The sequence below is a fragment of the Stomoxys calcitrans genome, chromosome 1, assembly GCF_963082655.1.
Source record: "Stomoxys calcitrans chromosome 1, idStoCalc2.1, whole genome shotgun sequence".
In the NCBI taxonomy this organism is placed as follows: domain Eukaryota; kingdom Metazoa; phylum Arthropoda; class Insecta; order Diptera; family Muscidae; genus Stomoxys; species Stomoxys calcitrans.
This window is the reverse complement of record NC_081552.1, coordinates 118,176,581-118,203,570: the sequence shown is the minus strand read 5'-3', so window position 1 is coordinate 118,203,570 and position 26,990 is coordinate 118,176,581. Positions and strand designations below refer to the sequence as shown.

General features: G+C 36.9%; 1 protein-coding gene across 10 annotated transcripts in view; it reads right to left on the bottom strand.

Annotated features, from left to right (window-relative positions):
• The window catches only part of LOC106089764 (poly(rC)-binding protein 3), a 517,304-nt gene that overhangs the window by 287,954 nt on the left and 202,360 nt on the right, over positions 1-26,990 (bottom strand). For 8 of the 10 annotated variants that reach the window (XM_059370962.1, XM_059370957.1, XM_059370963.1 and 5 more), the window contains exon 3: positions 3,721-3,762. The exons of the other annotated variants lie outside the window; for them this stretch is intronic. The gene's annotated coding sequence lies outside the window, so the exon portion shown is untranslated. The remainder of the gene's footprint in view (positions 1-3,720; positions 3,763-26,990) is intronic. 10 annotated transcript variants of the gene reach the window in all.

Genomic DNA, 26,990 nt, shown 5'->3' with positions numbered 1-26,990 from the left:
ATTCGATTTCGGTGAAATTTGAAACAGTGAGTTTTGTTGAGTGTGGTTCAGTTCGGACCATATTTGGATATAACTGTCATATAGACTGATCTCCCGAAATAGGGTAATGAGCCCATAAAGGAGAATTTGTTATCCGATTTCGGTGAAATTTGAAACAGTGAGTTTTGGTAGACCCCTACACCTTTCTGCTGAATGTGGTGCAGATAGGACCATATTTGGATATAGCTTCCATAGAGAACGATCTCCCGAAATAGAGTATTGAGCCGATAAAAAGAGCATTTTTTATCCGATATCGGTTAGATTTGAAACAGTGAGTTTTATAGACTCCTACAACTTTTTGTTGCATGTGGTCCAAATCGGACCCTATTTGAATTTCTTAAAATTTTTTTGTGACGTCAAACAATGAAACAAAAATTTTACATTCAATCGCATATAGGGCACATATTGTAAAAAGCTTTTTTGATCTAATGGTTAACGCTATTCGATTTGAATTTGGACAAACAAAATGTGTCTAATGTGAATACAGAATCTAGAATGTTTGAATTTGACATATTTTGGGCAAAACTGATAAAACAAGTTGGGTCAAATATATGACTCATCTGAACGTAGCTTAAGTTTGTAGTATGTTAACATATATAAACATGTCATAATAATAATAATAGTAAGAAACACCTAAAAATCATTGCTTCTGGATGGCGATTCAATTTTTTTTCCATAAAATGAAGTCGAGTGGTATAGAATAATAAAAAACATAGCTGTTTGAGAGCGGTAGATTTCAATTTGAATTTTCGTTTTCAGATAATTTGCAATTTTTTTTTCCTCTAAGAATGTGCAAAGATGGTTTCCAAATCAGTATTTCTATGAATTCATTGTGTTCGTGTGTGAATAGTTATTTTGCAAAAATCAAATCGGGTGTTGATTTCGACTTTTATCAATTTCAATAAGTCATATCAGGGTATCGATATTTGGAGGCCTACATAAAGTATATAGACCGATTCAGATCATATTTGGCACAGATGTTGGAAGTCAGTGTGCAAAATTTCAACCAAATCAGGTGAAATTTGAGGCTCAAAAAGTCAACTCCATTTGGGGGCTATATCAGTATACAGATAGATTCGGATCATACTAGGCACAGATATTGGAAATCGGGACAAAAGTCTTTGTGCCGAATTTCAGCCAAATAAGGTGAAAATTGGGGCTTCTAGGTGCTCAAGAAGTCAAATCCGAGGGTCGTTTAATATGGGGGCTACATCAGTATACAGACCATACTTGGCACAGATATTGGAAGTCGGAACAGAAGCTTTTGTGCCAAATTTCAGCCAAATCGGATGAAAATGGAGGCCTCTAAGGACTCAAGAAGTTAAAACTGGGAATCGGTTTATATGGGGGCTATTACCAAATCTGCACCGATATGGCCCTTTTGCAATCCCTAACGACCAACATCGATAAGAATTATAGGTGCAACATTTTAGCTAAATCGAATCAGAAAATGGTTCTAAGCCGATCAGTATACTTATCAATGGGTCTAGCTCTTCTCCTCCTTAGCGTTTCAAACAAATGCAAGTTATAATACCCTGTACCAGAGTAGTGCTGCAGGATATAAGAAGCAAACTAAAGAGACAGATGTAGTACATCTCATTCATTTAGCCCTATTTTGAGGAGTTGTCATGGAATGACTAGTGACAAAATGCTGTCTTTTAGGCCTTCTATAATACAAGATGCCAAAAGTTGTATGAGCTCTCTTGTCAGGTTAACTTTCATTAGTATTTAAGAAAGGGGCAGCTGTTTTCCGCCGCTGGAGAAAAATGCTAATCGATATTCAGACAAAAAATAAAATATCGTTCGATATATTTTGCCAGCTCTACTGCTATCACTACCCGTCTCAATTTAAATATGATTCGTTTTGTTCATCGTTCATAAGCTATTGAGTTTCGTCTTTAACCCTTCGTTACATGAACATATCGATTGTCATATCTGAGCGATAACGCCAAAACTTTTCATCTTTTGGTCTCAGCGGTACAAAATGTTCCAGAAATTTGTAGAGGAGGATATATCCTTTCAGTCAGTTTGTGTGGACTTGACAGCTATAGATTACAAACTAAGGAACCGATTTAAGCGCTTTCTTTGCAAAAGGGAAGACCTTAAGAAAGTATCCCTTCATTTGACCTCGCCACAGTTTACCGTTTTCGAAATAAAGACAAAAAATTATTAAATATTCATAATTTTCGCCCTTTTTTATTTTAAGTGCTGTCGTAATAATTCCATTAAATATTTAACCATATACCAGAAATTGGTTTAAAATGTTTATCAAACTAGCAACAAACACGAACTCAATTCGTCCGAGCCGAATTTTGAATACTGAACACCATAAATATACTACTTATACAGTTTTCGTCGAAATTGGTTGTTAAATGAGTATTTTAACAACCCAAGATATTTATTTACCAAATCGGTCCATGCAACAGCTGTAACTGTTCCAAATCTTATCGACATCGTGTGTTTTATGAGGTCATCGAGAGATCGGTCTATATGGCAGCTAAATCTAATATTTAGTCCAGGGACTAATACAACTCGCTGTTGCAAGTATCAGCCAAATCAGATATAAAATACGAGTTTGAAATGCTCAAGACTGTTTATCAGGATATTTATATGGGTGCTATAGAAGAATATAGTCCGATATAACATATCAAGGGATCCGCGATAGGAATGCCATTTTGCATTCGAAAAACCGATATGTAAAATATTTTGCCAAATATATATCAATATCTCCCATCATCTGTAAACGCTGGTAAAATAGAAAAAGTGAATTGGATTTGAATCGATTCAGAACAATTAGTTTATTAAATATGTCAAAAAACTTGGTTGCTATAGCTTATTAAGTTGAAAAATGCACCTAAGGACCTCATCGCGTACAGACGGGTTAATAACTCTGCTAAACGAGTTGCATCATCTAGATTTGATTGGGAAATTTATCAAGGACATTCGTCACATTTCTAGTAATAGCAATTTGTATGCAGACGCTTTGTCCTAAATTTGAATAAAAAAAAAATCAGCATAAAGCTTAAATATTGATGATGAAGATGTAAATTTTTATCAACGAGCACAAGTCTCAAAATTAACCTCTTTCAGGATTGCAAAACTAAATTTTGCTGTGATTCCTCAGCGAACAAAAATTCACCCTAACATTTCAAAAGAATTGCGTAGAACAGTAATTGATCCATTTCACGATATTGCACATTCAGAAACCCGATCTACTCGAACATATTTATCGGAACTATTTGTGTGGCACTCAAAAAATCAAGATTTTTGTAAATGGACCAAAGCCAGTCTACTAAAGTTTCTCGTGATGCCAAATCTCCTCTGGATCATTCTGAAGATTTTTCGAAGATTTTCTTAAAGTGTGTGTCAACCTTGTAGGCCCATTGCTTCAATCTGAGGGGCTTCGCAGCATTCTTACGATTGTTGATCGTTATACTAGATGATCAGAAGCAGTATCAATAAAAAATATTATATCCGCTACAATTTGCAATAACTTGTTCTCGACATGGGGTTTTAAGCTATGGTAGTCATGGTAATATACAATATGTTTACAGAGCTCTGTCAGAGGAGCTCTATTTAAAGCAAAAAAGGCAAATATTGAAATTATGATGGTATATGCATGTATATATTAAAGCTACTTAATGTAACAAACTTTGTTATAAATTTAAATGTTGTACTTACAAAGTCGATAATGGTCTAAAAATGATCGAAGACGGTACAAACCTGCAAAGAGACAAGAAAAACAGAGTTTTTAAGAAATAAATGTATAACAAAAAAAACGATGACTTTAACTATCAGATGCAACGGCGATTCCTATATACTCTTCATTCCCGATAGTATGCGGCAAGTTAATGTCTAGCCAGAACAGGAATCCACACGCAATTTAGAACTACGCTCTGTAGGTGCTCAAGAACTCTTATTGGGTGATGAAAAATTGATATTGTATGGTACCAATGGTATTGATAGTAAAGCAATACCGTACATTAATACCAAAATAATACCGTATGGTATTTATAATGCTACACATAATCAATATCATACGATATTGTTTTGGTATTAATTTACCGTCAATACCGTTGGTATCAATTATTATTCCGGTACAATAGGTTTTAGGTCCGTTTAACATAAAATATTTGGGAAAAAACACTCAATTTTTTACATTATTAAAGGAAATGCGCTAAATTTGGGGGGCCGAAGAAATTTGCCCCTGTTCCTTAGTGAAATGTTCATGAGCAAAATTTGTAATTTTGCAGATGGTTCATACCGCAAAATAACCATAAGACAACATTGTTATTTATGAAAAAGAAACTAGAGGATTCCTCTCGGATCCCGCAAGTACCAGTCCATACAAGTCCTAATTTGTTTCTTTTTTCACTTTTTCTTTCACTTTTACCATTTAGACTTTATTGAAACATTATTGCCCAGTTGTAGTACTACATTCAACATTACCTGTGCGTCTCAATAAGACATATTTCAGTAAATTTTAATGGGGTTGCCCAAAAAGTAATTGCGGATTTTTCATATAGTCGGCGTTGACAAATTTTTTCACAGCTTGTGACTCTGTAATTGCATTCTTTCTTCCGTTAAGCTGTTACTTTTAGCTTGCTTTAGAAAAAAAGTGTAAAAAAAGTATATTTGATTAAAGTTCATTCTAAGTTTTATTAAAAATGCATTTACTTTCTTTTTAAAAATCCGCAATTACTTTTTGGGCAACCCAATAGTATTAAGTCGAATGCCACATGTCTGGACAATGGTGATCCGTGAATTTTGAAAATGCTATTGCCGTTCTTTCTTCCGATGACAACACATATATTTAACTGTGCATTGACAAAGTCTTCGTTTCCTACGAGCTAGAAGAAAGCGAAAAAAATCCCGACACCTACGTCGAAAGAGGAATATAGACAGATTGCTATCTTACCGTTTTTGTCAAAGGCTTTTGAAAGTATAATGTTTAGACAAATAAATGATTATATTTCTCGACATAATCTGCTGACTGACAAACAATCTGGGTTTCGGTCATGTTGATTGGTTGATGTTTTAGAGGAATAGAGACGAAACATTAACCCGGTGTGCTATGAGATTTTGACAAGTGAAATAAAAAATGTGTATGGACTTGAATGAAAGAGAACTGGTCGTGTTTTCTAGGGGGAACTATTCTCAACGAATTAACCTATCTAGAGGAGTACCGCAGGGGTCTGTTCTCTTCTCCGTGTATATAAATGATATATTGTAGTTGAGGTGCGATATTCATATATACGCTGATGATGTTCACCTGTATTTCTCTTGCAATATTTCTGATTCTTTACCTTGCATTGAGAATATTAACAGCAACATGATGAAGATAAATAGATGGGCTTAGATTGAACCCCAGTAAGACTGAGTGCTTGAATGTATCCAGGAACGCACACAATATCAATAATCACCAGTACAAATAAATGGGCTTACAATGAGTACACATTATCTATGAGTTATTTTTATCTATGAGTTATATTTGGGAGATCTATCAGTTAATTTTGTGAATAGTCTGTCGTGGAACAGACATATTGACAATACTGTTAGAATAGTGTACGAAATGCTCTTTTCCTTACGGTCCATTAAATTGTTTATACCTATAGATATTCGAAGTATGATTGTTAGGTTAGTTCAGATTTATGCGGCAGTCTGCCATCAGACTCATTTAGACGTTTTGTTCCATTGTGATATCACAGAAACAGGGAAAGGAAGATGCCTTCTAGTTCCGACCGTTGAACCATCCAGATCGCTTTAAAAAGCCCAACAACTTGCGAATGTTAACAACCGCTAAATCAGACAAATTCTCAAAGAAATGAGAACCAAAAGTGGAATTTCTTCTGACTGTCAGTGCGGGACACACGCACAGCAGATGTTCTATAGTCTTTTCTTCCTCGACGTTCTCAGAGCTTCGGCAGAATTTGTCAGACCATGGCTGAATTATTTAAGCCAGTCTCATTTGTCTAACAACATAGGGTAAAATGGCCATATGGTAAAAAACCATATGGTAAAATGGCCATCAAGCTGATCGACGTTTTGACAACACACACAAAGAAATTTGGGCGCGTGTGTATATACGTGTGCGTACATGAGCAGATACTATGCGAGAAAGAAGATAACAACAAAGAGAATGCAAACAAAAATCTGGCATCTTAATGCCGTCAAACCTAGCCGGCTGTTAACAGTTATTCGCGTGAGACCACTTTTTTAAATCCGCCCGTGATCTGTCATGACGGACTCAATGACTGAGACGTCTGTTCTAGCCATCGACAACGGAGCGGTAGACCTCTTCAAGTCTAGATTAGGTCACATAATTTTGGAGTGTTCACATCATTTGAAATCGTTATAACTCTGTTTTTTGCAATCTGTATCTGAGATTTGTCAGACAGAATAAATAAAAGGCGCCGCTTTGGAAAATGCAATGTTGAGTTAGGCCCATTTTATACAAAACCATCGATATATTATTACTACCATTTATTTTTTTAATTTAGTGCTGCAAATGGTTTGGAATTCGTTGTAAATCTATAATTTGCATCCTTCAACGTGCGGTCCGACACAGTGATCCAATCCTCAGACCTGTACCAGGTCGACCCGGTCCATAGAGACTGGATAAACCATATACTAAGGAACAGTCGGATAAATTGTGTGTCCCATGGCATAAATATAAGGGAGAAAGTGGCACAAGGCACGCCACAGTGGGACATTATATCGCCACTTCTATGGGTAACCACCATAAATGATCTATTACGAATGCTGATTGAGGAGGGATTTGAACCCATCTGCTACGCAGACGATGTTATAATACTTCTAAGGGGTAAGGATTCGAACGAGCTATGCGGAAGTGCCGAAAGGGTCTTGTATATGGCATATGACTGGGCTAGACCAAGAGGTCTCAATGTTAACCCAGAGAAGACTGAAATATGTCTGTTCATGAGGAAGAGGTAGGTGGGCCAATTTAACTCACCTCGTTTTCTCAATAAAACCATTTCGATATCTGGCAAGGTCAAATACTTAGGAGGGATCTTGGACAGAAAACTGAATTGAAGTGTCACATTCAGAAGCGTACTGAGAAGGCTCACATATGTTGGGCACTATGTAGACGGGCCCAACATATGTGGGCTCGAAACGGAGCCTGAATCCGAGGATAGTCCCATGGATCTACAGGACCGTGATTAGACCAATACTCACTTACGTCTCAGTAGTTTGGTGGACTGCTATGGAGAAAAAGTGCAACATACGGACCATACAATAGCTTCAGAGAACATGTTGTCTTGACATAGGTGGAGCGATGAGGACCACGCCCACTAGGGCACTGGAGACTATTTTAGATATCCGACAGATTGACATACAGATTAAGTGTGAGGCAGCCACTGCGGCTATGAGACTTAAGGCGATGGGAGAATGGATTGAGGAGGAGAGCAGCTCATACCATCGCGGTATAATCGAGGCGACGATATGAAACCTGGAAAGAAGGGAAGAGGTTTCCGATCGGGTACCTGAGATTAACCTTGATGTCGAGTGCGAGGCAATGCTGCCATCGGCACAGCCTTGGATTGACGGAACCCTAGTATTGCCATCTGTTAGATCATATTACACGGATGGATCAAAGCTAGAGGAAAGAGGAAATTTACGTAAATAAGAATAAGTATTTCTGTAATTTTTGGAACAAGTAAATTTATTAGTTCGAAACAGCATGTCTACCCCATTCCGGTGGTCATCGTCAGATCCACTTTGAGCATCAGTTGGTCTATGGGTATATATTAAAGAGCTGCACAAGCCGAATTGAATAAAGCCATGATTGATGCGACAGCATGCCATTGTCCTCAAGCCGTACAAATTAACTAACAGACCTCACGCCATCACAACTGCATACTATACTCACAAATGCATGCAGTCAAGGCCAAGAGCGGCATGGGGTGAAATAACAGCCACATGTAGGTGTCGATCATCTCAGGTAGATCATTATACGCGACTTAGCTTTGCAAAGAAACGGTTGCATGGAAGTGAGAAGTATGGAGTACATATTTCAAAAACTAAATAAGTGGTGGAGAAAATACATTTTATACATTTAAGAGAGTTTCTAAGGGAAGAATAAAAGGTTTTTATTCTCATTCAATATAGACAACTAATACAATTTTTTTCCACGTTTTGGAAAAAAATTGGCTGGTAAAAAATCACTCATTTGTCATCAATTTAGGAATTCAACTAAAATGGCTTGAAAATATTCGTAAGTGAATTTTCTGTAAACACTTTCAGTGTCTTAAATACAAATTTCTCAACAAATGGTAATATAACAGTTTTGTTTTTTTTCATCAAAAAAATTTAAAAAACATGAAAAAAAAATTTAAAAGAACAAGTAAAAGCATGGTAATATAACAGTTTTGTTTTTCTTTCAATAAATTTCAAAAAACAAACGTCCTTAGTGCGGCCGTGCCGAATTTTATATATCCTCCACTATGGATCGCTTTGTCAAGTTCTTTGAATAACTTTTTCAAATATATATGAGCTATATATAGTTATTAACTGATATGGATCGCACTTGTCATAGCTGTCAGAAGTCATGGAAAAACATCACCAATAAAGTTTCAGGCAAATCAAGCAATAACTGCGCCCTCCTGAGGCTCAGAAACTCAAATTGGGAGATCGGTATATATGGCAGCTATTGGGTTGCCCAAAAAGTAATTGCGGATTTTTTAAAAGAAAGTAAATGCATTTTTATTAAAACTTAGAATGAACTTTAATCAAATATACTTTTTTTACACTTTTTTTCTAAAGCAAGCTAAAAGTAACAGCTGATAACTGACAGAAGAAAGAATGCAATTACAGAGTCACAAGCTGTGAAAAAATTTGTCAACGCCGACTATATGAAAAATCCGCAATTACTTTTTGGGCAACCAATATATCAGGTTATCAACCGATTTGGACCATACTTGGAACTATGTCAGCTAAATCAGGTTATGAACCGATTTGATCTATAGCATTTGAATACTTAGCACAATTGTTGATACCAAAACAGCAAATGCAAAATGTCAGCCAAATCGGATAAGAATTGCGCCCTCTAGAAGCTCAAGAAGTCTAGACCCAAGATCGATTTAGATGGCAGCTATATCAAAAAATTGTCTGATTTGGCCCATTTACAATCCCAACCGACCTATACTAATAAGAAATTCCATCAACATTGAACAATGGAATCCATGGGTTGATTTTAATGGGTTAGGTTTGGTTGAAAAGAGGGTGCGGATATTAATCCGCCCCATGACACTATGGACATACACCTAAGCCAGTAATCGGGTTAATTTTTTTATTTTAAATCAATTTATTTGAACAGAGTCTAACTTAGAACATATACAACAATAGAATTACAAAATAAAAAAAAATACTACAGTTTAAAAAAAATGGCTAGTTGCAATAGATGAAAACCTCGCACACATTGCATCAATGTGGGCCATAATATTGTACCATAAATACCGCTAGTGGTTTATTTTAACAGCTATATCCAGTGCTTTGAAATCCTTAATTTCAAAATAGGGATAAAGGTTTCATGATGCCTTCACCCATTTTGTCAAATGTTTGTTTGACGCCATCATACAACAGGCATCCACATTTCATTGGGTTTTTATACCCACCACCATAGGATGGGGGTATACTTATTTAGTCATTCCGTTTGTAATACCTCGAAATAGTCGTATATAAGGTATATATATTCTTGATAGTGTCGACGGTAGCAGTCGAACGCGTAAAGCTAGCCGCTTAAAATTGTGCACAGATACTTAATATTGATGTAGGTAGCTAGGGATTGCAAATGGGCCATATCGGTTTAGATTTAGATATAGCTCCCATATAAACCGATCTCCTGATTTGACTTCTTGGGCCTCTGGAAGCGGCAATGTTTGTTCGAATTGGCTGATATTTTGCACGTTTCATAACAGAACACTTATGACATTTTTGCACAGATACTTAATATACAACAACTGTGACAAGTACGGTCCAAATTGGTTTATAACCTGATATATTGGGTTGCCCAAAAAGTAAATGCGGATTTTTCATATAGTCGGCGTTGACAAATTTTTTCACAGGTTGTGACTCTGTAATTACCTTCTTTCTTCTGTCAGTTATCAGCTGTTACTTTTAGCTTGCTTTAGAAAAAAGGTGTAAAAAAAGTATATTTGATTAAAGTTCATTCTAAGTTTTATTAAAAATGCATTTACTTTCTTTTAAAAAATCCGCAATTACTTTTTGGGCAACCCAATAGCTCCCATAGAAACCGATCTCCCGACTTGACTTCTTGAGCCCTTACAAGCCGAAATTATTGTCCGATTTGGCTGAAATTTTGCATGCGGTATTTTGTTACGACTTCCAACAAATGTGTCACATACGGTTCAAGTCAGTCTATAACTTGATACAGCTCCCATATAAACCGATCTCGCGAACTGATCCCGATATGGATGAAATTTTGCATCTGGTGTTTCGTTGTGACTTCTAACAACTATGCCAGGTACGGTCCAAATCTGTCTACAATCTGATATAGCTCCCATATAAGCCGAGCACCCGATTTGACTTCTTGAGCCCTTACAAGCCGCAATTTGAGTCCGATTTGGCTGCCATTTTGCATGCGGCGTTCTGCTACGATTTCCAACAACTGTGCCAAATACGGTCTATAACCTGATATAGCTGCCATGTAAACCGGTCTCTCGACCATCTTTGTTCGGTTATTAAAAGCTTTAATTTTTGCTGGTTTGACAGAAGTTTGGTATGTAGAATAAAATGATGCCCTTCAACTAAATTGATGTTGTATACATTTTTAGCAGAATCCGAGGTGGTGGGTTCGTTTCCAAGACTCGGTCCAGCTGAACTTAGCACGCTTTTACTTGTTTCTTCATTGTGTTCTTTTTTCCGTGTTGCTGTGATAACAGTCAATGGCATTGTCGTTGTTTCGGCATTCCAGCATATGGCAAAGGGTTGTCGTGCAGCCCTCGTGGCATGCTGTTGGGTTGGAGATCACAGAACGTAGCAATGCATTTGTTTTCGACGGATGGCATTAATAGAGAAAAATGTGATTGTTTGTTTAAATTATTTCGGAATGAAGACTTACCAAATTTTCTACAATTTAATAATTCTTTTGATGATTTCAAATAGCAGCAGATAAAATAAAATCATATTTATGTTTTAAAGTTTAACGCCTAAAATGTTCCAAAATCTACATTAATGTATATGAAATGACTTAACTATCGCTTAGGTGATCAGAATTGTGAGAGTTTATCCTTCAAAGGATATCAAGTAAGCTAATTAAAAACCAGTAGACAGTGCCTGCTGATATCAGAAAACTATTTTTCGTTTTAAAAGCAATAATCAAACAAAGTTGACTTGTAAAAACTTCTCCCCAAATAGGTGTCGCCCCGTCCGAACTCGGCTGTAAAAAGGTGGCCCCATTGATATGTAAGAAGTTTGCCACGGTTCCTTAATGGAATATTCATGGGCAAATCTGTTGTTGTTGTTTGTAATCCATGAAATAAGATGATTATATACCTAAGCCTTTTGTAATGCTGTACCTTCAATAACCAGTAGCAAAAACTACATGACGAATGTTTTCAACATTGATTTCTTTATTATAGCAAAAAAAAGAAAATTGATTGCAATGCTGCACAACGACCAGATGGAAGCGGAAGAAAAATTGACCTAAATACAAAATTATTGGTGTAAGTACCTCTTTGCATTAAAGAGACATTAAATATTTACGTTGCATGTCATTTAATTATGGATTTATGTACTTCGTCTTGTTTAATGCAAGTGGAAGGTAAACAAAATTAAAGAAGAAAGCAAAGTTTAGACAAACCTTAAACACATAAACACAGAATGGCGATATTATAATCCTATTATGTACCTGGTCGAGTATTGCAGTTAGGTGAAAATATACTGCAAAATGCATGCAAGTCTTATATTTTATCTTATATACACTGACCTCCTTCTTACTTCCTTTCAATAAAAGCCTCGTCCTCTCACGATCGCCCTATAGGATTTTCGCCGTTCTACCGACTGCTTCGCTGTTCCACAATGTTACATGCGCTTTCGTCACCCACGCCCTTAACCCAGACTGCGTCGACCCGAAAGGCTTCGGGTTAACACATCGTCACATCGTCTGCCCTTTCATTCCCCCTTACTCCGTTATAGTCCGGCACCCAAACGATGTGGATTTTGCAATGCTCAGAGAATACGTTAATCTCCTTCTTACACTCCAAGACTTTTCATGATCTTACCGCCCTGGTTGTTATTGCCCTGATGGCCAGCTTACTGTCCGTAAAGATGTTCATACTCGACATCCTTTCGTTGGCACCACACCACCTCACGCATTCCATGATCGCCCGGATCTTCGTCTGCAGGGCCGTTCTATGGTCAGCCAGTCTAAGACAAATCTCAGTCACTGGGTTCTCAATGTAAACCCCCAGGCCCACTCTGTCCTCTAGCTTTGATCCATCCGTGTAACATGGTGTTCCAGATGGCAACACTAGGGTTCCGTCAGTCCAAAAGTGTGCCACTGGCAGCAGTGCCTCACACTCGACCTCAAGTGTCGTCTCAGGTATCCGATCGGAAGACCGGAAACCTCTTCCCTTCCATCCAGGTTTCGCCTCAAATATACCGCGATGAAATGAGCTGCTCCCATCCTCAATCCATTCTCCCATCGCCTTAATTCTCATAGCCGAAGTGGCTGCCTCACACTTAATCTGTATGTCAATATCTAGAATAGTCTCCAATGCCCTAATGGGCGTGGTCCTCATCGCTCCACCTATGCTAAGACAACATGTTCTCTGAACCTGTTGTATGGTCCTTATGTTGCACTTTTTCTCTATCGCAGTCCACCAAACTACTGAGACGTAAGTAAGTATTGGTCTAATCATGGTCCTGTAGAGCCATGGGACTATCCTCGGATTCAGGCTCCGTTTCGAGCCTACGGCTACATAGTGCCCAACATATATGAGCCTTCTCAGTACGCTTCTGAATGTGGCACTTCAATTCAGTTTCCTATCCAAGATCCCTTCTAAGTATTTGACCTTGCCAGATATCGAAATGGTTTTATTGAGAAAACGAGGTGAGTTAAATTGGCCCACCTTCGTCTTCCTCATGAACAGCATATGTCAGTCTTCTCTGGGTTTTTATTGAGAACCCCTGCGTCTAGCCCAGTCATATGCCCTATGCAAGACCCTTTTGGGCCTTCTGCATAGCTGGTTCGGATCCTTCCTCAAATCCAGTTTCAAATCCCTCCTCAGTCAGCATTCGTAATAAGTTATTTATGGTGGTCACCCAAAGGAGTGGCGATAAAATGCCCCCCTGTCGTGTGACTTGTGCCACTCACTCCCTTATATTTATGTCATGGGAGCCGCAATTTATCCACCTGTTCCTTAGCATACGCTTTCTCAAGTCTATAAGGACCCGGTGCTGGTCTAAGGACTGGATCAATGTGTCGGTAGGCACATTGTTAAACGCTCCCTCGATGTCAATGCATTCCGCCAATGTGTACGTCTTGGTATCGAAGGTTTCTTCTATTTTATGCACAACCCCGTTCAGGGCAGTCTCCACCGACCTTCCCTTGATATAGGCATGCTATTTGTATTTGAGCAGTTCGCTGGATGTCCTACTCCTTATAATGGTATCCACAAAAGGTTCCATGGTTTTGAGTAAAAAGGACGTAAGGCTTATAGGTCTGTAGGCCTTTGGTGTCGCATAACTTGCCTTGCCGGGCTTTGGTATAATTTCCACCCTTGCCTCATGCCAGGCTTTCGGAGTATATGCATGTCCCTGGCCCGCTGTGAAAATATAGGCCAGGTGGGGCACTAGAGAGTCGGCTTCCTTCTGTAGTACCGCCGGAAATATTCCATCCGGTCCGGGTGGCTTAAATGGTTTGAAGCTCCTCAAGGCTTCCTTGGCCATACATGGTGTAATGATAAGCCTTCGATGAAACTCATTATTTCAAGATTCCGATGTCTCCGTGAGCCCTGTCGTATCCTGTGGAAAAATAGGTTTCTGCAAAAGCCTCAACATGTCCTCCATTGTCTGTGCTCTCACTCCCACGTCGTCTATTAACGCTTCAGTTTGGACATGGGTTTTTGAGAGAAATGTATTCATCTTGGCGGCGTCATTAACGCTATCGACCTGTTCGCAGAAAAGCTTTCAGAAGGCACGTTTTGCCGCTCTGGTAAACTTATTTTATTCCTTGAGCCGTGTGTAAAACACATCCCAATATACTTTCGCTTTTTTGCGACGTGCTTTGTTATAATGTTTGCGGACCTCTTTCTCTCTCCAATGTTTCGAATCTTTCTGTCATCCAGGGTTTTTCTTGGGCTGATTTCCTTCTTCGAAGACGACAACTACCTTCGAAACACTCCACTAGTGCAGTCGTTATCCTGTTGACTTTGTCGTCACTGTCGTCTATGCTTCCTCGGAGTAGTCTTCCGAATTTTGGCCAGCTGGACGAAACTTATGGGATTCGGCGCCAGTCGTGGTATTCTAAACCTAATGTACCGACGGTCAGAGAAAGAGTGTTCCATGGAGACCCTACAATCCAGACCTCGGAGTAGTCTTCCGAATTTTGGCCAGTTGGACGAAGCTTATAGGATTCGGCGCCAGTCGTAGTATTCTAAACCTAATGTAGCGACGGTCAGAGAAAGAGTGTTCCATGGAGACCCTACAATCCAGACATTCCGAACATAATGTCACATCTAAAACCTCCTCCCTAATTCTATTAACAAAAGTAGCGTTGTTACCAATATTAAGCGTTATAAGGTCGTTAATAATCAAGAATTCTGCCAGGGCTTGGTCCCGCTTATTAGTGTTGGTACTACCCCACGAAATGTGGTGAGAGTTCGCAACGCAACCTATTAGTACCCCATTTCCTGTCTGTTTTTCTTTCCTCACCAACCGTTGTAGCTCCGACGTAGGTGGCGGTTTCGGAGAGTTGAAAGGCAGATAAAGTGATGCTAGGTATGTTCCACCGTCTCCCTGTCTCATCACTGTTGCATCCTACGTTGACAACTCTGGGAAAAATACAGGTCCTCGGCCGAGTACCAGTGTTAGCATGGAATAATTGGTAGTTAATATGGTTCAGTCCAGAAACTTTGTTCCTGGTCGTCCATGGCTCCTGAATAAGGCAATATGAATCGTGCCCTTGCTGATTTTCTCCATCAGAGCGTGAGTAGCAGTCTCTCTACGGTGGAGGTTTATCTGGTTGACTTCAATCATTGGTCTTGTTGCGATTAGGTATGGTCTCATCGTCTGCTCCCTGTTCTTTAGGCTGCATTGAGTTTCCCCTCACTGCGCTGCCTAATGTTCTTCTTTCCCTATCCTAGTCTTCCAATTGTTGAGAAAGTCGGTATTGGTTCCATTATTGGGGCCCTGTTCGTTGGGCTGTATTGAGTCTACCGTCCCTGCACTGCCTGATGTTCCAATATAAGGATCTCCATGCAGTTAATATGGGCCACCATGATCGTCACAGTTATTATAGATTCTCGTGCATGATGCACAGAAACAAAATTATCCCAAAATTTAGGATTTTTCCTTTTTTTAATCGCTTTAGCAACGAAAACTAGCCAAAGAACCAAAACTTTAAAATAAAGAAGCTATCTTAAAATTTAATTTCCTATTTACTAACGGACACGACCATTCGCATTACATTTCGATCGCAGATTTTTATTTCACTACACAAATGGCCGTCGAAGCATTATTTTTTGAAAAATTCTTTTTTCAACTTAACATGTTAACCTAAAAGAGCTTAACATTTAAAAACAGTCCTATTTCTAAGACTATTTTGCGTCTCTAACAAAGGTACACTTTTGTACGTAAATTTCCTAACTTTCAACAATATTACGACCTTCATTTTTAATTTTTGTCTTTAGTAACAAGACGCACAGTTAAGGATCTTTTAACCTACCATTTCAAATAAATGATCCTTGAAAATATCTGTCACCAAAGGAAATGTTTCCTTAAAATTTTGGAAAATTGATCATCTTTAAATTAAAATTGCTTATCTTAGGTTCGAATTTTTCAAATTAGGAACAAACATTTGTAGCGTATGCTTTGAATAATGAAGGCCACCGTAGCACAGAGGTTAGCATATCCGCCTGTGACGCTGAACGCCTTGGTTCGAATCCTGGCAAAAAATCTGACAATTTTTCAGTGGTGATTAACCCCTACTAATGCTGGCGATATTTGTGCCATGCATAGAAGCCATGAAAAAACTTTTTCCCAAAGAGGTGTTGCACGTCGGCAGGCCTTTGGTCTATATAAATTTTTTTGTGGAAAACTTCCTTATGTGTATGATTTTTTATTTGATATTAAAGAAATTTTATCCTAAAATTCCTAACTTTGCAACTTTGTTCTAAAGACAAAAATCTTTTTTATAAATTGATTTTGGGAAAAGGACACTGTTGTACTGTTGTTGTAACTACACTGTTGTTGTAGTTAACCCATTAAGGCCCCACACTAGATTCCCTGGGACGATGTTGATGGAATTTCATATTTTCATTATTCAGAGAATTTATACTAACGTAGTCATTTTTGTAAATTAAAAGAAAAGAAATTTTTTTAGAAAAATTTAAAAATTTTTGAATGGCTATAAATCGAAAATTTCTTTTCAGGAGTCAATTCTAAAGCGAAGGGAGATGCAGTTCGAAGTGGAAGAGTGTGTACATTCCCAGTAAAAAATTCTTTAAAAAAGGAATCTACTCAGTTAAAATACATTAAAAAGGGAATCTAGTTCGGAATGAAGCATAAACCTGTAAACTATTTCCATAGACTTCCAATACCCATTCTTTTACAAAGGGATGCGACTTTCACAACTAATTCCAGTTGGCTTCTAAAAGAACGCATTCTTTTTTTGTGAAATTGAAACCAAAAAATTATAGGCTTAAATAAATAATAAGATAATTTTGTTATTTAAAATTTATTTTTTTGAACTGGAGTTTTGCCTTTGCTCTTGCTGAGATTCGAACCCGTACTTGTGATCTATGACTCAATTAAGCTACCACCAATACCATTTTAGAAATTCATTTGTTTGTTTTTGAGGAATACAAGCATTCAGTTGGCAATTTTGTACATTTCTATTGGGTTGCCCAAAAAGTAATTGCGGATTTTTAAAAGAAAGTAAACGCATTTTTAATAAAACTTAGAATGAACTTTAATCAAATATACTTTTTTTACACTTTTTTTCTAAAGCAAGCTAAAAGTAACAGCTGATAACTGACAGAAAAAAGAATGCAATTTCCGCAATTACTTTTTGGGCAACACAATATTTTAAGAATTTGTTCTTTTTAAGAATTTAAGAAGAATTGGAAGTGAATATGGCATTAGGAAATTAGGAAGACTGGTCTGACGGCCACAATAGGTGCGGTGGAAGTCAGTAAGCAATGTAAATTGAAGTAAAGCTATGTTAGGTTTGAAAAATAAAATAAAACTTCTTTTTACATCCTAAGCCAATACGTTTTTACAAAAAAAAAATATTTTCTTCATATTTTATTACCATTTGGCGAAGAAAGTGTATTTTAATGGATGTGACATTAAATCGCACCTGCTGTCAAAAGTAGTGGTCTTATTGCCATAAATTTATTTTTATACCCTCCACCATAGGATGGGGTCATACTAATTTCTGCATTCCATTTGTAACGCATCCAAATATTGATCTGAGACCGAAAAAAGTACATATATTCTTGATAGTCTTAACATTCTAAGTCGAGTAAGCCCTGTCCGTCCATCTGTCAAAAGAACACTATCTTTCAAAGGCATATAGCTTGGCGCTTGAAATTTTGCACGAATATTTTCTATTCGTGTGAGTCTGTTAGGATTGTAAATGGGCTACATCAGTCCATGTTTTGATATAGCTGCCATATAAACCGATCTCCGACCTTGACATCTTAAGCCGCTAGAAGGCGCAATTATTACCCGATTTGACTGACAATTTGCATTAAGTTTTGTTTTAATCCCCAACAATGTTGCCAAGTATGGTCTAAATCAGTTCATTACCTGATGTATCACCCATATAAATCGATCTTGGATCCTGACTTCTTGAGCCTCTAGAGGGAACAATTCTTATCAGATTTGGCTGAAATCTTGTACCAAGTATGGTCTAAAACGATTCATATAGCTCCCAAATAAACCGATTTTGCACTTCTTCTATGATCTTCACTTACGTGGTAAATACGGTCCGAATCGGTTCGTGGCCTGACATAGCTCCCATATATACGGATCTCCCGAATGCATTTCTTAAGCCACTTTAGGGCGCAATTCTCAGCCAAACCAAGTATGGCCCCAATCGGTTCATAACATGGTATAGCTCCAATAGCACAACAAATTCATCCAGGGGACGCAATGTTTACCAGACAACTTACGTAAAATCGTAAGTCCATGCAATACAGAATAATTCCTATTCCGCACACAGTGAAAATGTTTTTTTGAACATGAGATTCGATGAGGGTAAAAAAATTCTTAAATTGGCACTCAAAAAAATATTGTATATTCGCGACAATGTATGCGATTTAATAGAACTTTTACATTGAGCATTTACTATAATACCTCGAATGTGTAGATGATGAAGATCGACCATTTCCGACCTACCAATATTTTGTCATATTCAAGGAACGGAGCGTCATATCCAGCTACTAGCTAGTGTTGCTAAACACTCAATCGACAAAAGCCATGAAGGTATAATGGCATCTGCATCTGAAGGCCGAAAATATCGCCTCCTATGGAATCTCGAAAAGATTTGGAAGGCAATTTGTATTGGAAACTTTGATGTGAAATCATTTAAGACAACAATTACTTTCTTCTTGATTCATACCTTGTCTCTAGCAATCCAATAATTTTCAAAATAAATATTGAACAAAACATTGTGTTTTTGGAAAAAAAAAAATAAGAAATAGAACATTTTCATGATTTTGTGCTATGAACAACTGAAAATGGTTATTTATCAATATTTTCACTTTTACATGGCCAAAACTGCCTGATGGACGTTGCAATGCATTTACTATGTAATAGATAATTCTTAACTATAGTCGCGGCTACAATTTTTGGCTTAGGTTTGGCTGTTATAGGTTGATTTATCAAAAAAAATTGTGAATATTATACACTTTCGACGTTTTGACCATGAAAGAGAATAAGAGAATAAAATTTCAAATACTTTACGAAATATGAGCCCAAAAATTTGCAAATTTTCCAAAAAAAATAAAGTCTGAGAAAAAACTGCAAGTCAATCTGGAAGGTCGATTTTCATCGTTGCCGTATGGCCTAGTAGACTTTTTTTGCTCAGTACAATCCCAAGAGTCCGCAACGCGATGCGTCCCTTTTCGACTCATTTATAACCAGAAAATCTTGCCATGAAAATTCCATTCAGTAACAGGGTGAAACTTCTCACATATCAATGGGGGTGTCCGATTCAAGATAAAACTCAATGATAAAGGACCTCCTTTCTATAGCCGAGATCAAAAGGTATGCCACAATCCGACACACCTCATTTTGTTTTATTTATTTAAGTTGTAATCCCACTTAGTGTCGGCTAAACACCTTTGGTACCTCTTGATTCCGTAGACATATCTTATAACTGCATTATATACGACTTGTAATCTTGATTAACTTTTGCTATCACAGCTGACAAATAGTTCACATCCGTGGAATAATGTAGGCCTCAAATACCTTTCTTCCGTGAAGAATTCGAATATTTGACGCAGTATAGTAGTGTGTTTTGTATAGTGTTCGTACCATTCCAAAGATTTTACCGACCATGTTGGTCGATCGTTGAAAGTTATTCCCAGATCTTTTGCTTTATCACATATCTCAATTTGTTGGTTGCCAATTGGAATATTCTGAGCGGCTTGGAGGTTTACGGATTTCCTGGCGATTACGATACATTTCGATTTACCTCGGTTTAAGCGCAATTTGGTGGTTAGTGCCCAGTTGTATATTCTTTCCATATCGCTGTTAACCTTCAGAATACCACCCGACAATAGTTGGACTACACTACACTTGTGGTAAATCTGGAACTTCGGGGAGAAGTTCCAGAAGTTGCATTAGATGGTGAAAACCACCGCTGAAACATTTTTCTCATGTTGTCGCCGGGATTCGAGCCCAGGCGGGCTCGGCACTACGGTGTCTCATTTATAATCCTCTAATATATATGGTATTATTTACATTTTAAAAGATGTGGGACCTATATTTCGAGATGTCATTGTATTTACCAGATTTGTATCTCGACTAATGAATGGGTAGGAATTTATTAGATTGATTCAAAAAATTTCAATGTATTTCATTATATCTGATCAAAAAGATTTTTGAAGCCAAATGTGTATGTGCTTGAGATCTCTTAGAAAATCACATTCCAAAAACACCACATGGGGTTTCCACTATTGGGAACCATGATTACGAACCTGGGTTGCTGAACTGGGGGCGAATTACCGAATAGGTGAACGAGTACGCTTTTGTATCGAATGAGATTTTGTCACCTATCGAATGGATGTATTGCTGCACACGAAAGCTGTCGTATCGAAATTTTTCAAAAGGCTAACGAATATCATTTGCATCAAAGGTGATGTGAACATTTGTTTGTGGAAAAACAAAACAACACAAGTGAAAATTAACATCTACCCGGCTTTAGTAAAAAATGTGAATTTATCGGAATTTTTAGAAACTGACGTGAATTTATAAACAAAAAAAAAGCATGGCTGCATTCCTTTTGTTGTGCTTGTCGTCCTCTGGTTCTGAAGATGACAATAACTTTGTGCGTATTCGCAAGGAAATGAATGATGTTAGTGATCCAATGTCCAATTACCCAATGATGCGTACATAAATAATCTAAATAAACACAATTCATAACAAGTAAAAGTTCGGCCGGGCCGAATCCTATATACCCTCCACCATGGATCGCATTTGTCGTGTCCTTTTTCCGGCATCTTAGGCAAAAAAGGATATAAGAAAAGAGTTGCTCTGCTATTAAAACGATATCAAGATATGGTCCGGTTCGGACCACAATTAAATTATATGTTGGAGACCTGTGTAAATTTCAGCCAATTCGTATAAGAATTGCGCCCATTGGGGCTCACGAAGTAAAATAGAGAGAACGATTTATATAGGATCTGTATCGGGCTATTGACCGATTCAGACCATAATAAACACGTTTGTTGATGGTCATGAGAGGATCCGTCGTACAAAATTTCAGGCATATCGGATAATAATTGCGACCTCTAGGGGTCAAGAAGTCAAGATCCCAGATCGGTTTATATGGCAGCTATATCAGGTTATGAACCGATTTGAACCTTATTTGACACAGTTATTGAAAGTAAAAATAAAATACGTCATGCAAAATTCCATTCCAATCAGATAAGAATTGCGCCCTCTAGAGGCTCAAGAAGTCAAGACCCAAGATCGGTTTATATGGCAGCTATATCAGGTTATGGACCGATTTGAACCAAACTTGGCACAGTTGTTGGATATCATAACAAAACACGTCGTGCAAAATTTCATTCTGATCGGGTAAGAATTGCGCACGCTAGAGGCTCAAGAAGTCAAGACCCAAGATCGGTTTATATGGCAGCTATATCAGGTTATGGACCGATTTGAACTATACTTGGCACATTTGTTGGATATCGCAGCAAAACACGTCGTGCAAAATTTCATCCCAATCGGATAAGAAATGCGCACTCTAGAGGCTCAATAAGTCAAGACCCAAGATCGGTTTATATGGCAGCTATATCAAAACATGGACCGATATGGCCCATTTACAATACCAACCGACCTACACTAATAATAAGTATTTGTGCAAAATTTCAAATGGCTAGCTTTACTCCTTCGGAAGTTAGCGTGCTTTCGACAGACAGACGGACGGACGGACGGACAGACGGACGGACATGGCTAGATCGACATAAAATGTCGCGACGATCAAGAATATATATACTTTATGGGGTCTCAGACGAATATTTCGAGTAGTTACAAACAGAATGACGAAATTAGTATACCCCCCATCTTATGGTGGAGGGTATAAAAATGCGTATTATTTAGATTTACTGGGTAGCTGACAGGAATGGTTTCCAATTCAAAAGACCACATTTTTTTGTGTAAAAATATTTTTTATTGATTCAAAGTACAGAAATGCGTGGAATTAACTTGAAATTTTTTAAGCACTAATTTTTGCTCGATATTACCACATTTTGCCTAAACTTTCGTTTCGAGTCGTTAAAGAAACGAATTGCCAGGTTCACGAATGTAATCCATCGGTATTTGGCCCATTCCTTTATAATGGAATACTTAAACGCTTCCATACGGGCATATATATATTAGTCCTTACCTTACTCTCGACAGTGGCCCAAATACCAAACCTCCAAATGAAGTGCGGAATATGATTTTTTAGCCATTCTTGGTTTACACGTATGTGGCGGCGCCGAAACTTGTTGGTAGGTCCATAGTCTACGACCGAACTATTTGCTTGCCCACGTATCCAAAACGGCTTCCAACATGTTTTCCCGACAATAAATTTCGTTTACTTTGACTGATTTGACTAGGTTTGAGCTAAACTTCAAAGGGCTCATGTCTACCGGGGGTTTTCCAAGATTTGGCATCATTTGTTTTCTGGGCCCGTAGTAATTTAACTGGGAGGACTATTCCTTCCATAGCCTTTAAGAGGTTGCCTTCCTATGGCTACAATTTGGCAACATATTTTTGCCATATTCGGATGGTCATGCATTGAGCGATTTCCACGTTTTGTCCTTTCGATGCTAAATACTTTGTTCATCTTCCGACAATCGTTGAGAAACATATTCCTAGTGCTAATGTAAAATAAATAACAAATATTCCTTTTGCACTTAACGCAGGTTCATGATTTTTATTTGGAAGAGTTTTTTCTTTTATTGGAATCCACTGTGTATTGTTAAAATTCGTGCGCAAATCCTTACAGAAAGCAAATAAGAGTGGAATTATGCTGCTCGACATCACTTGATTTAAATTTTAATTAAGAAGTATTTACTGTTTTTGTCCAATTTTTTAATATGATTGTGTATTTTCATTTGTGGAAACCCCATAATTTCTCAATTTGTGTATTTGAGTTAGAATCACACTCATAGAGGGGAAAAAAGGACTTTTTCCATAGGCCAATTTCCTCATTTCTTATTCACCAGATATGTATATCCTTGCAATGACCCTTGTGTATTATTTGGCATTCCATGGAGAAAACACAAATTGAATACCAAATTCATGAATCATTTGCATACTCAGACAACGCTGTAAATAATGGGGTTGTATGAAAATTTACATCGTGGCAGATCAAGATGATGTAAAAGAACAAGAAATTTACGATTTACGATTTTCTCTTTGTAAGAAATGTAAATGGAAGATACAGCGGTCAAAAAAAGTATTCATCATTCAATGTTTTTTTTTTTAATAAGTCTACAAAAGACAATTGGAATAAAAACATATTAAACTAATGATGCAGTAGTGCTTGTGTGATATATATGTACACAATTTCATTGTTTTTAAAGAAAAAAATAGTATTTATTGGAACAAAAAGGGCCATTTTACAGCTGAACACAAAAAATTAAACAAAAAAAGTATTCATCATTGCAAAAAAACAAAAAAATAAATAACATAATTTAAAAAAATTAATACTTTGTTATTCGACCACCGCGTCTTATAACTTTTTTTAAACGGTTTGACATCGATTGGACTAATTTAGCGGTTATATTTTGGTCTATATTAGTCCATTCCTCCATTATCACCTGTTGCATTTGACTCTTGCTCGAAAAATTGCGCGTTCTCAATTTGCGTTCGAGATGTTCCCAAAGATGTTCAATTGGGTTCAAGTCGGGACTTTGAGGAGGAGTTTTAATGACTTTGGGGCAGTTATACAGCATCCACATCTTGGTATTTAAAGCAGAATGTTTGGGGTCATTATCTTGATAATATTGAAAGTTATTACCAAGCCCAAGTTTTACAGCACTATCTTTTAAATTCCTCTTTAAAATGTCAATGTAATACTTATGATCCATTACTCCATTAATAATTTCAAGATTTCCCGCTCCTGAAGCCGCCATACACCCCCAAACCATTAAACCACCTCCACCATGTTTTACAGTAGCAACTGTGTTTCGTTCTTCAAGCTCTGTATTTGGTTTTCTGTACACTATGACCTTTCCACCGCACCCAAAAAGATTAAACTTGCTCTCGTCTGCAAAAATGACTGTTTTCCAAAATGATTCGGGCTGTTTTACATACATTTTTGCGAAGTTTAGCCTTTTCACTCGGTTTATTTTATTTATAAAGGGCTTCTTACGTGCAGTTCTTCCTCTGTAACTATGCCTTTTGAGTGTATTTCGAATTGTTTGTGTAGTAACTTCCTTCCCTAAATATTCCATAGTGTTTTTACGAAGAATGGTCGCATTTGTCTTCGGAGTTTTCTGAACTTGCCGCACTAGCCAACGCACATCTCCAACTGAAAGTGCTTTTGGTCGACCAGATCTTGGTTTATTGTCAACAGTTTTCGTTTCTGTCCACTTTCTGATGATGGATTGTATAGTAGATCGTGGTCTATTTAATATTTCACTGATAGTTTTTTGAGTTAAACCATTCCTGTGGTGTTTTATTACCAAAACTTTTACCTCATCAGAAACCTCGTTTTGCTTACGACCCATTTTGACAAAAACTATATTTTCAATGAAATTAAATATTTGCTGTCAAGGGCAAAGCCTCCTTTACTAAATAAAACAGAAAAGGGGGATTCCCAAATAATATTTGAATTTGACTTTGATGATAGCACATCAATGATGAATACTTTTTTTGTTCTGTTTTTGGTGTTATTATATAAAATTGCATTTTTTGCGCTAATTAAATTTATTTTTTGAATTTATTTTAAAACATATTACGAAAAATAAACTATTGCATAAAACTGCATTATTTGTTTACTTTAAATTTTCTTCAATTACCCAAAATAAGTGAATTTATTATCAATTTAGCTAATGATGAATACTTTTTTTGACCGCTGTACTTGCAATTTGCATTATTATAATAAACCAATAAAGTCCAAAGTGTCTGAATATCTCTGCTAACTCAAAGTTGCGGCATGTTAAAATTAAAAGCTCACTTAAATCGGTTTACAAATTTCATTCAACATATTCTGCAATAGAATGAGACGAGGTGGGTAAAGCTACCTATCAATCAAATTAGATGTAAGTAAATACGTATCTCGAAATCGTTTGTGTATTGAGCTCGTGTGCAACATAATCGAAAATAAATACCTTAAGCTTTAACAGATAAATCCTTTATGAACCACTACCAAACGAACACCACCCTCAAGCCTCAAAGCAAGAGGGTAGTGGCAAGTACACATGTAGATTATAATGTTTTCCTCATGCATTTTTATCCATATATGTGAATGTGATGGAGTCAATTTGGGCAAACAAAATTATATAAATACTCTTACAGTACTCTCACGTATCAGTGAATAAAGTTTATCATATATTATTGTTCATCTTAAGTTAAAAAAAATGATATAGTCAGATCCAAATATATCTCGTATAAGATATAATTGGATCTAATTAGATCCAAATGGATCTGCCGTATCCGATTATATATAATTATTTCTGATGTTCTATATATTGGTATTATACTATATCTGGCTTGGGATTTAATTAAATCTGGCCTTGGATATAATTATATCTTGGGCTACATATATGTTTATCTTGCGCTACATATAACTGAATTTTGTTCTTTCAGTGTTTTAACGTAGAAATGCTTATATTTTATTTTAAATTATAAAGCAATTAATATATTTACATTAGTAGTCCTAAAGTATTAGGCATTTTACTAACAAAACTTCCAAATCTCAAAATGTGAGATATTTTGTAATTTTTTAAAGTTTTATCAATATTGGTAATATGTGATGTATGGGAGTTTTAATTTCTAAATGTAATATGGTTTCAGAATGTAAATTATTATAAAGTATTTTTAATATTTTTAATTGCATCTGCACATTCCGCCAATTTAAGGTTTTTCATTGTTTCTCGTCCAAAGTTTTTATTTTGCTATAACGTGTTTTTGCTAAAAATTCATTTTGAGATTCAAAAGGAACAGCAGACTTTGCTCGTAAGGGACCTCAGCACCTGACGTTTTAATCACTGAAATCGTAAATCATCGAAACCGGATGAAAAATGCTCCTTTTATGGGCTCAATACTCTATTGCAGGGGATCGATCCATATGGCAGCTATATCCTAATATGTTTTGATCTGGACCACATTCAACAAAATGGTGTATGGTTCTGCCAAAACTCACTGTTCTAAATTTCGGATAAAAAATGCTCCTTTTATGGTCCCAATACTCTACACATGAACGATATGTTGGGTGTGCGTGCAACACAAAACACAAAGTGTAAGAGGAAACTCAAATCCATAACTACTTTCCAAGAGTAAGCAAAACAAAATAAAATAAGGAGGACCGACGGGAGCAAAAGACGATGTTGTTTGTTCTAAAAATCTTTATTTACCTTTAGCCGCGCACATTAGTAGTAGTAGTATTCTTTATTTCATTCATTTAGTAATTTATAAATTGAATTTGGTTACAATATATTTAAGTTAAGTTTTAAAGTAAAAAAAATAAGTATAGCATATTGATATTTCTTATGACATTGGCCTACGGCCGTTAGTCTACTGTTCAAATGCTATAAATCTGTAATAGATTTTCATAGTTTAGAAATTGAACTCGTGTAACAACTGTTCTCTGTATTGAACACAGATTTTTATAATGTTAGCTGAGGATTTCCAATCTATTTTGAGACCATTTAAAATGCAAATTAGATCATTCTCATCAAGCGAAACCTTTTGGAAGTATTGAATTCGGAATTCCCTTAAAGCGGGACATTTACATAAAAAGTGTTGCAAACTTTCATTTTCGTTTGTATTACACATTGAACATCGAGGATTTGAGTTCT